Genomic DNA, 16,909 nt, shown 5'->3' with positions numbered 1-16,909 from the left:
ATACATTGTTTGTCTTCAGGAAGGCAGTGAGTTGCTGAGCAACAGCCTTTTCTAAGATTTTTGAGAGGAATGGAAGATTCGATATAGGCCGATAGTTTTTTATATTTTCTGGGTCAAGGTTTGGCTTTTTCAAGAGAGGCTTTATTACTGCCACTTTTAGTGAGTTTGGTACACATCCGGTGGATAGAGAGCCGTTTATTATGTTCAACATAGGAGGGCCAAGCACAGGAAGCAGCTCTTTCAGTAGTTTAGTTGGAATAGGGTCCAGTAAGCAGCTTGAAGGTTTAGAGGCCATGATTATTTTCATCATTGTGTCAAGAGATATAGTACTAAAACACTTGAGCGTCTCTCTTGATCCTAGGTCCACGCAGAGTTGTGCAGACTCAGGACAACTGAGCTTTGAAGGAATACGCAGATTTAAGGAGGAGTCTGTAATTTGCTTTCTAATAATCATAATTTTTTCCTCAAAGAAGTTCATGAATTTATCACTGCTAAAGTGAAAGTCATCCTCTCTTGGGGAATGCTGCTTTTTAGTTAGCTTTGCGACCGTATCAAAAAGGAATTTTGGATTGTTCTTATTGTCCTCAATTAAGTTAGAAAAATAGGATGATCGAGCAGCAGTAAGGGCTCTTCGGTACTGCACGGTACTGTCTTTCCAAGCTAGACGGAAGACTTCCAGTTTGGTGTGGCGCCATTTCCGTTCCAATTTTCTGGAAGCTTGCTTCAGAGCTCGGGTATTTTCTGTGTACCAGGGAGCTAGTTTCTTATGAGAAATGTTTTTAGTTTTTAGGGGTGCAACTGCATCTAGGGTATTGCGCAAGGTTAAATTGAGTTCCTCAGTTAGGTGGTTAACTGAGGGCTTTGTTGAAACACTAAAACAAGTTGAATAAACAGCGGCATTTCATTCAAATGTGAGGAAGTCCACACAGACCTTGGGTGTATCTCAAACTGCCTACTACCGTGCAGTGAGCACGCAAACTGCAGCATCCAAGCGTCGGCGTATGAGTCCAAATCAAAGTGTGTGAAACGGAGCATGGAGGGGGCACTTTGTACACGTTTGGAATCACGCGTCGATGCAAGCTTCAACATGAAGTATGCAAAGAAATATGACTCAACCACGTGTAAAAAAAAAGTACACACAATTTCTAAAAATCAATGGCAGTTATTATTTGAGCTAAAGCGAGAGAAAATACACTCCGACCTCGAAATGAAAATGTTGCTTATTCACATCTCATATGTTGCCTGACTACAATATTTTATCTTGATACGTTAATAAATACATTCCGTGTTAATTTTGGCATGTTTACCTGCCTACGTACCGTAGATAGCAAGTCCATAATAAGTAACTGGCTAGCTACAAGCACTTTTCATTAGCCACAAAGAATTGATAGCTAGCTACCTATGAAAAATTGACATCTATCTTGCATAATATTCGTTTTAGGTCATTTTTGCCTGTTTAACTAGCTGGTTAGCTACATAACGATTCACATATAGCTAACTGATAGTTAAGAAGTAAAATAGTTTCTTTGTGTACATCTTGTATCGATTCTATTGCCATTGCTGTCCTGGCAGGAAGACGGTTCAGTGAATGTGTCAAGAGTGAGCTAATACAGTAGGGGAAGTGTGAGTGCTTTTCAAATGTATTGTTTTATGCATTCTCCACACACGTGGTTGAACACTTTTGAGAAACACCCATTGTCACTCAAGCAAGCCCCAGCCACCAACCACCCTTAGAGATTCACCCTCTCTCCTCTTATCTGAAGGTACTGTACAGTATATGCTCATTGTTTTTTTACCTTAATTTTACTAGGCAAGTCAGTTAAGAACAAATTCTTATTTTCAATGACAGCCTAGGAACAGTGGGTTAACTGCCTGTTCAGGGGCAGAACGACAGATTTTGTACCTTGTCAGCTCGGGGATATGAACTTGCAACCTTTCGGTTACTAGTCCAACGCTCTAACCACTAGGCTACACTGCCACCCCATCATTAATCCACCAGTTTCACCATAAACTTCAAAGATTTGCTGAGTTGCGAGGTTCTCTCATAACAAGTTGTTAGAGAGTTGTGGAACTTCGATATAACAAGCACATTCACTCAGCAGGTGCAGCATGAGCTAGCCACCACTGTCCTATATGAACATCCCAGACTAACCACAGAAAACCACTCTGGTCAGCCGTAAAAACGACCAAGAGGTAAGACGTCAGTAGGCCCACCATGTAGAAAAGCACATGAGCTCCGTGACATATCCTCTAACCTCGCTTGGTCTGACGGTCCATGTGATCATTAGTTCTAGCACACTAGTAACCCTAATAATAACAACCACATCAGGCATCAATTCTCAACCATCTTCGTTTCCTTGAACTGCGAAACCTCACAGGGGGAAAAACATCACCAGATTCACAGGGAATGCGTTACAAAAAAAAGGTTGAAGGAGGAATAATCCAATCCGCAGCTTCATACTACTTGTCAAACATAGATAACGGATACTGTATTCTGTTGGCTGGGGTGGGATTGGCATGGGGTGTGAGGGGTCCGTGGGTATTCTAGTCCAGGCTCATCCTAAAAACTACTGCTGTACACACCTTTTCTATTCATATACTGGCAACACGCACCGCTACATATATTACGGACTCCTTACTCGTTCTGATATTTATTCATGTCTATTTTTATTTTGGGGGGTTTTCTAGTCAATGATCCTCCTAATTTGCCTTCAGGAAGTGTTCATACCCCTCGACCTATTCCACATCTTGTTGTGTTACAGCCTGAATTCAAAATGGATTACATAAGTATTCACACCCCTAAGGCAATACATGTTAGAATCAGAGACGACAGCTGTGAGTCTTTCTGGGAAAGTCTAAGGGCTTTGCACACCTGGATTGAACAATATTTGCATGCGATTCTTTCAAAAATTCTTCAAGCTTTGTTAAGTTGGTTGTCGATCATTGCTAGCCAGCCATTTTCAAGTCTTGTCATTGATTTTCACGCAGATTTAAGACAAAACTGTAGGAACATTCTTCTTGTTAAGCAACCCCAGTTTAGATTTGGCCTTGTGTTCTATGTTATTGTCCTGCTGAAAAGGTGAATTATTCTCCCAGTGTCTGGTGGAAAGCAGACAACCAGGTTTTCCCCTCTAAGATTTTGCCTGTGATTAGCTCAATTCAGTTTCTTTTTTATCCTGAAAACTCCCAGTCCTTGACGATTACAAGCATACCCATAACATGATGCAGCTGCCATTATGCTTGAAATATGGTACTCAGTAATGTGTTTAGGGAAAATCCCTTGGTATTACAGACAAAAAGTTAATTGCTTTGCCACATTTTCATGCAGTGTTACTTTAGTGCCTTGTTGTAAACAGGATGCATGTTTTGGAATATTGTTCTATTCTGTACTGGCTTCCTTCTTTTCACTCTGTCAACAAGTTTAGCATTGTGGAGTAACTAAATGTTGTTGATCCCTCATCAGTTCTCTCCTACCACAGCCATTAAACTCTGTAACTGTTTTAAAGTCACCATTGGCCTCATGGTGAAATCCCTGAGCGGTTTCCTTCCTCTCCGTCAACTGAGTTAGGAAGGACGCCTGTACCTTGTAATGACTGGGTGTATTAATACACCATCCAAGGTGAAGGGGAGGACCTTTTCTATTCATATACTGTCCATACACACCATCCTACATAACTGTCTATATACACTAGAGGTTGGCCGATTAATTTGGGACAGATTTAAAGTTTTCATAACAATCGGAAAACGGTATTTTTGAGCGCCGATTTGCAGATGTATTTATTTTTATACCTTTATTTAACGAGGCAATTCAGTTAAGAACACATTCTTATTTTCAATGACGGCCTAGGAACAGTGGGTTAACTGCCTTGTTCAGGGGCAAAACGACAGATTTTCACCTTGTCAGTTCGGGGGATCCATTCTTGCAACCTTACAGTTAACTCGTCCAACACAATAACGACCTGCCTCTCTCTCGTTGCACTCCACAAGGAGACTGCCTGTTACGCGAATGCAGTAAGCCGAGGTAAGTTGCTAGCTAGCATTAAACTTATCTTAGAAAAAACAATCAATCATAATCACTAGTTAACTAGACATGGATGATGATATTAATAGATATTATCTAGCGTGTCCTGCGTTGCATATAATCTGACTGAGCATACAAGTATCTAAGTATCTGACTGAGCGGTGGTACGCAGAAGCAGGCGAGTAAACTTTCATTCAATCAGCACTTTTGTGCGTTTTGCCAGCAGCACTTCGTTGTGCGTCAAGCATTGCGCTGTTTATGACTTCAGGCCTATCAACTCGTGTAACCGAAGTGAAATGGCTAGCTAGTTAGTGTGTGCTAATTATCATTGTGTTGCTGGTTCGAGCCCATGGAGGAGCGAGGAGAGGGACGGAAGCTATACTGTTACACTGGCAATACTAAAGTGCCTATAAGAACATCCAATAATCAAAGGTATATGAAATACAAATGGTATAGAGGGAAATAGTCCTATGATTCCTATAATAACTACAACCTAAAACTTCTTACCTGGGAATATTGAAGACTCATGTTAAAAGGAACCACCAGCTTTCATATGTTCTCATGTTCTGAGCAATGAAATGAAATGTTAGCTTTCTTACATAGCACATATTGCACTTTTACTTTCTTCTACAACACTTTGTTGTTGCATTATTTAAACCAAATTGAACATGTTTCATTATTTACTTGAGGCTAAATTGATTTTATTGATGTATTATATTAAGTTAAAATAATTGTTCATTCAGTATTATTGTAATTGTCATTATTACTAATACATAAAAAATAAAGATAAAAAAATCAGTATAGTCTTTTTTGGTCCTCCAATAATCGGTATCGGTGTTGAAAAATCATAAAATCGGTCAACCTCTAATATACACCATCCTATATAACTGTCTATACACACCATCCTGTATAACTACTGTCTATACACACCATCCTGTATAACTACTGTCTATACACACCATCCTGTATAACTAATGTCTATACACACCATCCTATTATAACTACTGTCTATACACATCATCCTATATAACTACTGTCTATAAACATCATTTCTATTCATACTGTACACTGTCCATAACGTCTATACACACCATCCTATATAACTACTGTCTATACACACCATCCTATACAACTACTGTCTATACACACCATCCTATACACACCATCCTATATAACTACTGTCTATACACATCATTTCTATTCATACTGTACACTGTCCATAACGTCTATACACACCATCCTATTATAACTACTGTCTATACACACCATCCTATATAACTACTGTCTATACACACCATCCTATACAACTACTGTCTATACACACCATCCTATATAACTACTGTCTATACACATCATTTCTATTCATACTGTACACTGTCCATAACGTCTATACACACCATCCTATTATAAATACTGTCTATACACACCATCCTATATAACTGTCTATACACACCATCCTATATAACTACTGTCTATACACACCATCCTGTATAACTACTGTCTATACACACCATCCTGTATAACTAATGTCTATACACACCATCCTATATAACTACTGTCCATACTGTCTATACACACCATCCTATATAACTACTGTCTATACACACCATCCTATATAACTACTGTCCATACACACCTTCCAATTTAACTACTGTCTATACTGTCTATACACACCATTCTATATAACTACTGTCGATACACACCATCCTGTATAACTACTGTCTATACACACCATCCTATATAACTACTGTCTATAAACACCATCATATTTTAACTACTGTCTATACACACCATCCTATATAACTACTGTCTATACACATCATCCTCTATAACTACTGTCTATACACACCATCCTATATAACTACTGTCTATAAACACCATCCTATTTAACTACTGTCTATACACACAATCCTATATAACTACTGTCTATACACACAATCCTATATAACTACTGTCTATACACACAATCCTATATAACTATCGTCCATACTGTCTATACACACCATCCTATATAACTACTGTCTATACACATCATTTCTATACATACTGTACACTGTCCATAACGTCTATACACACCATCCTATATAACTACTGTCTATACACACCATACTTTATAACTACTGTCTATACACACCATCCTATATAACTACTGTCCATAACGTCTATACACACCATCCTCTATAACTACTGTCTATACACACCAACCTATATAACTACTGTCTATACACACAATCCTATATAACTACTGTCTATACACACAATCCTATATAACTACTGTCTATACACACAATCCTATATAACTACTGTCTATACACACAATCCTATATAACTACTGTCTATACACACAATCCTATATAACTATCGTCCATACTGTCTATACACACCATCCTATATAACTACTGTCTATACACATCATTTCTATACATACTGTACACTGTCCATAACGTCTATACACACCATCCTATATAACTACTGTCTATACACACCATACTTTATAACTACTGTCTATACACACCATCCTATATAACTGTCTATACACACCATCCTATATAACTACTGTCCATAACGTCTATACACACCATCCTGAATAACTAATGTCTATACACACCATCCTATATAACTACTGTTTATACACACCATCCTATATAACTACTGTTTATACACACCATCCTATATAACTACTGTCTATACACACCATCCTCTATAACTACTGTCTATACACATCATCCTCTATAACTACTGTCTATACACATCATCCTCTATCATTTATATTCATACTGTACGTATATTTATATTCCGGACTATTACATATTTCTTAATTCCTTTATTGTTGGGTTTTGCATGTATTGTTTTGTATTGTTGGAGACAGGAAGGAACACTAGAATTTCGCAACACGAGTGATAACATCTGCTAATTGTGTACGCGACTAATACATTTAACTTGACACACACACACAGTAGGCCACCATCAGCATCACAGGAGGCTTCTGAGGGGAAGACAGCTCATAATCATGGCTGGAACAGAGCAAATGGAATAGTATCAAACACCTGGAAACCATTCATGTATTTGATAGCATTCCACTTCAGCCATTACCATGAGTCTGTCCTCCCTAAATCAAAGTGTCACCAACCTCCTGTGGTCAGTACAAGACCCACTGGGAGGAAAAGCGGACGGTCCCCCCGAAAAGCGGACGGTCCCCCCGAAAAGCGGGCGGTCCCCCCGAAAAGCGGGCGGTCCCCCCGAAAAGCGGGCGGTCCCCCCGAAAAGCGGGCGGTCCCCCGTAAAGCGGACGGTCCCCCCGAAAAGCGGACGGTCTTCCTGAAAAGCGGACGGTCCCCCCGAAAAGCGGACGGTCCCCCTGAAAAGCGGGCGGTCCCCCTGAAAAGCGGGCGGTCTTCCTGAAAAGCGGACGGTCCCCCTGAAAAGCGGACGGTCCCCCCGAAAAGCGGACGGTCCCCCCGAAAAGCGGACGGTCTTCCTGAAAAGCGGACGGTCTTCCTGAAAAGCGGACGGTCCCCCCGAAAAGCGGACGGTCTTCCTGAAAAGCGGACGGTCTTCCTGAAAAGCGGACGGTCTTCCTGAAAAGCGGACGGTCCCCCTGAAAAGCGGACGGTCTTCCCGACTCCCATGCTGTCAGAAATCCCTTTCCACAGTAGATGTGGAAAAGGCAAGTATGATTTCACCTTAATTAAAGATATCACTTTATTTTAAGGGCATGGTTTTTGTCGTTTTAAAACGGATGTAAATTATTTATTTCACAAATAGCTTTAACAGATATTACAGAGAGATGTTTTGAAAACTTTGAGACTGGGTTTATAGGCTTATCTTTCAAGTGTGAGCTAAACATAATTTTATTTTTTCATACACATTTCATGGCCTAGTTTTACATTTGAAGAACTATTCTCCATAAATATTTGAACTGTGGGAAGTGGAAGTTCTGCGGAAATTAGTGTCTTTAATCTCTTATTTCATCACAGATCATTGTCAACTAACAGCCAATAGGGAAAAATCTAGAAGAAGAGCCTTTATATCTGGGCAGGTAACCTTCTATACTTCAGCTAATACCCAGCTGAGTACACAAGTCACTATATGTAGATATGAGTTATGCAAGTCACCTAAAGTTGTTTATGGAGGCCTTATCTATTTGCTCTGGATAAGGATGTCAGGAGAAGCAGGCTTCGAATGCCTACTGTCGAACCCATGTTCAACCAATCTGGGTCTATGTCTGTGTCGTAGTTCTACAACCATTCTGCTTATAACAATACACGATATTTCACAGGGGACTGAACACTTTCAACCAAATATTTACTTCGATTTTTTTGAAAGCTGTGTGGCAAGCCAGTGCACTTTCAATAGGACCTGACAACCTTCATACCATTCAGTGGAGAAGAGCACTTGATGCTTGTAGGACTTGTCTTTATTTTTACATGGCTCCAAACATGGCTCCATTTCACTTATGATGCTGTTCAGGGTCTACTTAATGAACGTCAGAGACGTCCACAGACCACTTCTATCACGATTCAAAATAATGTGCCAAAAGTGAAACCCAGTGAGCCCGTTTCATCTAGAAGTGTAACGGCGTTCTTTTGTTGTTGAAAGAGAGTCGGACCGAAATGCAGCGTGTAAGTTACTCATGTTTATTAATGAAGACAAACGAACGAACTAAACACGAATAACTACATAAATACAAAACAACAAACAGAACAAAACCTAATACAGCCTGACTGGTGCAACCTACACAGAGACAGGAACAATCACCCACGAAATGCAAAGCGAAACCAGGCTACCTAAATACGGTTCCCAATCAGCGGCAACGAGAAGCACCTGACTGATTGAGAACCGCCTCAGGCAGCCAACCTAATTAACACACACACACACACACCCCTAATCAACTACAATCCCAAACACTACAAACCCCATTACAAAAATACAATACATAATAACCCCATGTCACACCCTGGTCTGACTAACTAATAAACTAAAACACACAATACTAAGACCAAGGCGTGACAAGAAGAGAAACCCAGTGAGCCCGTTTCATCTAGAAGAGAAACCCAGTGAGCCCGTTTCATCTAGAAGAGAAACCCAGTGAGCCCGTTTCATCTAGAAGAGAAACCCAGTGAGCCCGTTTCATCTAGAAGAGAAACCCAGTGAGCCCGTTTCATCTAGAAGAGAAACCCAGTGAGCCCGTTTCATCTAGAAGAGAAACCCAGTGAGCCCGTTTCATCTAGAAGAGAAACCCAGTGAGCCCGTTTCATCTAGAAGAGAAACCCAGTGAGCCCGTTTCATCGAGAAGTAGTTACTACCTATTCTGCCTTCCCACTTACATACAGATGTGGTGAAAGTGACAGGGTTCCTCCCACTTATTACACAACGCAGTTACTCATGACTCCAAAGTCCTGCACGTCATGGGCAAGGATTTGGCCTGATGGGAAGTTGTGATGTCATCGACCAATAGAGAAGAAAGTAAACAAAGTTAAGTAAATCAGGTGTTATATGAGGTGATAAAAGAAAGGAGACCCCAGTGCCACTTTAACGGTGGATGAAAAGTCTCTGCACAACACCCAACCCATAAAAAACCATCAGTTGTTTAACACAGCAGCAGCATATCATCAGGTAGGTCTACTATGCAGTAACCTTTTTTTAATTTGGGAAACTATCGTTTTCTAAAATTATTATATTTTATTCCATGATATTGTTGTTACAAAACAGATGTGTTGAATGTGATAAGGTTATGGGAAATATAAGAGCAGCTGCTAGCCTAAAACAACAAACTAGGCGTGCCAAGCTCACCACATGATCCTCAAACCAAAGACTGGCCAAAGTCGCATGTCACAAATGCGTCACAATTTATTTCTTAAATGACAGAATATATCCATGAACAATTAATTTGTGTTCCTTTTCAGGCTACCTGGCTTGATCCTGACTGATTTGGGACTAACCGCCTCGATTCGGTCTGAAAATGTTTTTTTTTGTGTTTTTGTTTTGTTTTTTCGACATTGGATAAGAGTAGAGACTCAGAGCTACAAAATAGTATATCATACACTGCAAATGAGGAAAAATGGTGAAGTAATTCTGCTTTGAAAGTTGATAAACTTGTAACACCACTTTGAGAAAATGGCCCTTAAATTGTTACACCTACTGGAGAGCCTTTCTTTGTCGACACCTATTCGGCATCGTTCACACCCTCTTAAGCCTTTAGCCCCACCCATCTCTTTAAGAATTCACCTGAGGCCATGTGCTAAACAGAGTGAGTAAGGTAGTGTAGTAAACAACCAAAGATTTCAAGACTAAAAGTGTTGAAAGTAGTAGCCTACAATAAGGAAAAACTCCAGGTAAAAATACACGTTTTCTAGTCCTTGGCCTATGTCCTAATCTGACTTAGTGCAAGTCATGTTGTTCTTCACTGGAGGTTGACCGATTATGATTTTTCAACGCCGATACCGATACCGAGTATTGGAGGACCAAAAAAGACTACTGATTTTTTATCTTTATTTTTTATGTATTAGTAATAATGACAATTACAACAATACTGAATTAACATTTATTTTAACTTAATATAATACATCAATAAAATAATTTTAGCCTCAAGTAAATAATGAAACATGTTCAATTTGGTTTAAATAATGCAAAAACAAAGTGTTGGAGAAGAAAGTAAAAGCAATGCAATATGTGCCATGTAAGAAAGCTAACGTTTGAGTTCCTTGCTCAGAACATGAGAACATATGAAAGCTGGTGGTTCCTTTTAACATGAGTCTTCAATATTCCCAGGTAAGAAGTTTTAGGTTGTAGTTATTATAGGAATTATAGGACTATTTCTCTCTATACCATTTGTATTTCATATACCTTTGACTATTGGATGTTCTTATAGGCACTTTAGTATTGCCAGTGTAACAGTATAGCTTCCATCCTCGAAGCAGCGTTACCCATGCAGAGCAAAGGGAACAACTACTCCAAGTCTCAGAGCGAGTGATATTTGAAACGCTATTTGCGCGCGCTAACTAGCTAGCCATTTCACATCGTTTCACCAGCCTAATCTCGGGAGCTGATAGGCTTGAAGTCATAAACAGCAGAGCTGCTGGCAAAATGCACAAAAGTGCTGTTTGAATGAATGCTTATGAGCCTGCTGGTGCCTACTATCGCTCAGTCAGACTGCTCTATCAAATCATAGACTTAATTATAACATAATAACACACAGAAATGCGAGCCTTAGGTCATTAATATGGTCGAATACAGAAACTATCATCTCGAAAACAAAACGTTTATTCTTTCAGTGAATTACGGAACCGTTCCCGTATTTATCAAACAGGTGTCATCCATCAGTCTAAATATTCCTGTTACATTGCACAACCTTCAATGGTATGTCATAATTACCTAAAATTCTGCCAAATTAGTTCACAATGAGCCAGGCGGCCCAAACTGTTGCATTCACCCTGCCTCTGCGTGCAATGAACGCAAGAGAAGTGACACAATTTCACATGGTTAATATTGCCTGCTAACCTGGATTTCTTTTAGCTAAATATGCAGGTTTAAAAATATATACTTCTGTGTATTGATTTTAAGAAAGGCATTGGTGTTTATGGTTAGGTACACATTGGAGCAACGACAGTCCTTTTTCGCGAATGCGCACTGCATCGATTATATGCAATGCAGGACACGCTAGATAAACGAGTAATATCATCAACCATGTGTAGTTATAACTAGTGATTATGATTGATTAAGTTTAATGCTAGCTAGCAACTTACCTTGGCTTCTTACTGCATTCGCGTAACAGGAGGGCTCCTCGTGAGGCAGGTGGTTAGAGCATTGGACTAGTTAACTGTAAGGTTGCAAGATTGAATCCCAGAGCTGACAAGGTCAAAATCTGTTGTTCTGCCCCTGAACAAGGCAGTTAACCCACTGTTCCTAGGCCGTCATTGAAAATAAGAATGTGTTCTTAACTGACTTGCCTAGTTAAATAAAGATGAAATAAAAGATATATATATATTATTTTATTTGGCAATATCGGCATCCAAAATGACCCTAATTAATCGGCCATTCCGATTAATCGGCCAACCTCTATTCTTCACATTACCATCTCTGCTAAACACACACTATATCAAATAAAAAAATTCACATGTTTCGGAAGGCATTTCAGCCCCAAACATGGATTTTGACATTATATACAGTATAATGCTTCTCCTGTAAAGTAGTGACTTGCGGCATACACCTAGCTTCTTTAAACAGGTCACATTTAGAGTTAGCATGTTGCTTAATAGCCTATTGAAATGTCGAAAGTCAATTGATAGTGACAGAATCACACATTTGATCCAGCAACATTTAGGTTAATGGCCCACCACTCTAACCACTAGGCTACCAGCAGCCCCAACATTTTCACAGCTTGTTTCTTGTTCATTGTGAACTAAAGCGTCGTTACAGATCGTTTTATTGAAACAGGTCCAATATTTTTTGTTTTATCTTAAGGTAACAAAGGGTAGGCCTATGCTTTTAGACATTTTCTTGAACAAAACTCCACAATAGCCTCAGATACACCCCTCAATTCAAGCCCTGGTTTTAACTTAACACACTAAGCTCTTCAGTGACACAGCTATTGAAGAGGTGCGCGGTGATTGAATGAATTGGCTGACAAAGTCTATGGATAGTCGATTATAATGTAGTATATCAAACAGGTCGACCTGCCTCTTATTTCTGGAATAGGAAGAAATAGGCTCCAACACAATGCCCTCTTGTTGTTCATAGCCTAAAGTCACATTAAAATGTTTAAATTCATATATCTTCTCAAATTAGCCTACTTTCAGCACCCATGAACTGTCCATCTCCGCAGCTGCCGCATCATAGTGATGGAAGATATGTAGATGACTTGAAAATGACTTGTGAGGTTAATAACTCTCGTAAATAGCTTCATTATAGGCAACGAAACATACTGTTTTTTATTAAAATCAATTCAAGCAGTTAGCAAGCTAACCTTTGGTCCTCCTCATCTTCGCACTCTCCCTCTCAAACTGAACATCAGTAGAACCTCCCCCAAACTCTGTAGCTCGACGGACAGAAAAAGCTACATTTTCCTCTGTTTCCATATCTTTTATATTGACATGTAATTAGATATCCACGATAATACTTATTGAATGATTTCACCTCAATCCGAAAAGTCGATGTCTGGTTTGTGCACTGCGTTAGACAGTAACATTCATACAAACCATCACTGTTGGAAATCAAATGCTAATCCAGACGCAAGAGGGGGAAAAAAATGTGTTAATAACGGTCTTATAACATTGGTGCGTGACAGAGTTAGAATGTTGGGTGCATGTTGTGCTTGTCAGTTAGGCCAGGGCTTGGGAATATACGTGTGAATCCTTAGCCCAGGGCTTGGGAATATACGTGTGAATCCTTAGCCCAGGGCTTGGAAATATACGTGTGAATCCTTAGCCCAGGGCTTGGGAATATACGTGTGAATCCTTAGCCCAGGGCTTGGGAATATACGTGTGAATCCTTAGCCCAGGGCTTGGGAATATACGTGTGAATCCTTAGCCCAGGGCTTGGGAATATACGTGTGAATTCTTAGCCCAGGGCTTGGGAATATACGTGTGAATCCTTAGCCCAGGGCTTGGGAATATACGTGTGAATTCTTAGCCCAGGGCTTGGGAATATACGTGTGAATTCTTAGCCCAGGGCTTGGGAATATATGTGTGAATCCTTAGCCCAGGGCTTGGAAATATACGTGTGAATCCTTAGCCCAGGGCTTGGGAATATACGTGTGAATCCTTAGCCCAGGGCTTGGGAATATACGTGTGAATCCTTAGCCCAGGACTTGGGAATATACGTGTGAATCCTTAGCCCAGGGCTTTGGTATATGTGTGAATCCTTAGCCCAGGGCTTGGGAATATACGTGTGAATACTTAGCCCAGGGCTTGGGAATATACGTGTGAATACTTAGCCCAGGGCTTGGGAATATACGTGTGAATACTTAGCCCAGGGCTTGGGAATATACGTGTGAATACTTAGCCCAGGGCTTGGGAATATACGTGTGAATACTTAGCCAAGGGCTTGGGAATATACGTGTGAATCCTTAGCCCAGTGCTTTGGTATATGTGTGAATCCTTAGCCCAGGGCTTGGGAATATACGTGTGAATCCTTAGCCTAGGGTAAATAAATGCTTGTGTGAACACAAGCTGGCCCAAGGCCAGTCTAACCTGGGGCAAAGAAACATTTTTTAACCTTCATGTCAGTTAAGAATAAATTCTTATTCACAATGACGGCCTACATCTGCCAAACCCAGACGAAGCAGGGCCAATTGTGAGCCGCCCTATGGGACTCCCAATCACGGCCGGTTCTGAAACAGCCTGGATTCGAACCAGGGTGTCTGTAGTGACGCCTCAAGCACTGAGATGCATTGCCTTAGACCGCTGTGCCACTCAGGAGCCCAAGACAGCCTGGGACTAAGAACAATGCAGTGTGAAAATGCCTTTAGAGATGTCTGAGGTGGTTTAAACATTGTTGTGGACTTAAAACAACAAGGTTGGATGTTCTTTCTATTAAAACAGGGTGACAGAGCGAAAACCTGAAAACAATGAGAAATCCTGTGAATGAGCAGACAGCCTCATTTATCTATTTCAATAGTAAGCCTATACTATTAGCCTATACAGTACAGCTTGGGTTGCACTCTTACAAAGAAGGTGCGATCTACAACCTAAAAGGGAAAGGTGACTGCCTACGTAGACAACTCCAGCTTACCATCAGCCTCTCAGAATGACTGTGCGTGGCATTATGCGAGAATGCGAAGCGATAAACATGCGTGAATAATCGGTAACAGTGTCTCTTGGATTGGCACACTTACCTGTAGTGGCTACAATTGCGGCATTAGAAGCACGGGTCGACAGATCGGTTGAGTAACTGCTTTCCAATCCCAGTACCGCAGAGATGACGAGTCCACGTAGCAATAGAAGCACTGCTTGGTATAAGTAACTCATCGTGGGGGAAGCCACTAATTATTTTCCGTGTGAAGAGAGAATAAATACAAAAATAATGTCTATTCCGAAATGGAACGCTTTCTCCAAGGATTCCTCCGGGTGTAAAGACCACCTGGAGAATTGCGTTTGGGGTATAAATATTCGAATATGTCGAGCCACAAGAATGAAACGTCAGACGACAGTTAGATAAAATGCATTACCTTTAAAAAACCCGCTTTGTTTAGATAAATAACACATATGATTAGATAACAGCGAAATAGACTAGGAGCTGTTGGTGTTTAGAAATGCTCTACTATTTGCATCTATAGGCTAGAGATAATGACAATGAATAGGCTAGGCCTATCTACAAAAAAATATTTAATTCAAGTGTTCGCAACGTCAAAAATTAGGCCATAATACTTCAAAAGTCCATCCAAAAATGATAGGCCTGCTCCAGTGCGTGGCATGAAGTAGGCTCGACCACAAGCGACTCCCCTCATGCGTTACTCAGATCATACAGAACGATTTCAAGCTAGCTCTAGGAGACAAACCGGTAGCACACTCTACTTTAAAGTCAACTTCCAAAGAAAAAAAGTACAAATGGGTAGAGGTATGGTATCTTCTATCTGAAAAAACACACGACCAAATGAATTGGCTCCAGCTCGCTGCCAGGAAATAATATGCGGTGCGTCCAACACGGTTTAAAGGACAATGTATCCGATCATCATGATTGAATAAAGACAAAATAGTAACCTATCTGTACTTCCACATACAGTATGAACACACCGGGCCTGCTTTCAGCATATCGAAGTCGCAGTGAGGGGTCCGCCTCCTCAAATGAAACGTATTCATCAGCTTCGCCCTGTCGCCCTATTCCCTCCAGTTTCACCACCGCGTCCACATACGAGAGTAAACGTCGTCGTGGGCAGCAGTCTTTTCCTATTCAAAGTTAATGTCAGGTTTCCATTCCTTCCTTTGACAACATCTGTTCGTCTACCTCCCCTGGCGTCGTAGCTCAACTGCTTGCCGGCTGATGCAGAACTGAAGACATGGGGCGGAAGTCGGTCACTTGACATCAGCCACAGCAAATGTATTGAGCGAGTTCGTTTTGCATTGCCCGCTGCCCCGGATGGTTTATCTCTCTTTAGGACGAACGGAATCGTCTAAAATACGTAAACTCGGTTCACACGGGGCACCGGCCGATTCAAAACGAACTCGCCTATTCTTTCCCTGATGTGTGGAGGAATTTTTTACGCGGGGATGATATGCTAGGCTACATAGTAACAATTTGCCGTGGGGGTTTGGCGGCTACATAGTGTCGTGTTCTGAACACTGCGGAAGCCCACGCCAAAGACTCACTTTCCCCCAGGGGCTTGTCCCTATGTTCAACTGCCTTCAAAGCAGAGGAATTCTCAGCAACTTCGTGGGTGTTTTCTCGACACCTTGACGATGTTCATCTGCCACTTCCCTATTTGTTTTGCTTCCCATCGTGCGACACCTATCGAATCATCCACGGTTTCCTCCTTGCTGAGCTCTGTCATTGGTCAGACTGTCCAACATGGCAGAGTGTGATTGGTTAATCGAGACATCCTTTGCCACTTTTTAACACGCGTCTCATACATGTATAGATCAGCCTGTATCGATCAAACATGCATTGGCCAGCAGTTCTGTAGCCCCGAGCTCTCTTACCCTGTTTTCGGCGAGTCGTCCTGTACATTTTCAATCCAACCAAAATGTAGCACACACAATGATAATAGGTAGTCGGTTTATAAACAATCAGGTCAGCAACACCTGGGTTGGGAGCAAAAACCCACAAAAGGTAATGTAGCCTATTGGCAACAAAATAAAATCATAGTATTAGCTGTCAGATGACAGCGGGTTTAATTAAAACATTTAAAAAATGATATTAGGAGACCGATTTAATGCAGTAGCCCATAAACCC

At 40.8% G+C, this 16,909-nt stretch overlaps 1 pseudogene; it reads right to left on the bottom strand.

The window, feature by feature from the left end:
* Positions 1-16,437, bottom strand: part of LOC135516446 (stromal interaction molecule 2-like) — a 102,571-nt pseudogene extending 86,134 nt beyond the window's left edge.
* Positions 16,438-16,909: the final 472 nt, after the last annotated feature.

This window comes from Oncorhynchus masou, chromosome 27 (genome assembly GCF_036934945.1).
Source record: "Oncorhynchus masou masou isolate Uvic2021 chromosome 27, UVic_Omas_1.1, whole genome shotgun sequence".
In the NCBI taxonomy this organism is placed as follows: domain Eukaryota; kingdom Metazoa; phylum Chordata; class Actinopteri; order Salmoniformes; family Salmonidae; genus Oncorhynchus; species Oncorhynchus masou.
This window is presented reverse-complemented; position numbering and strand designations above follow the sequence as displayed.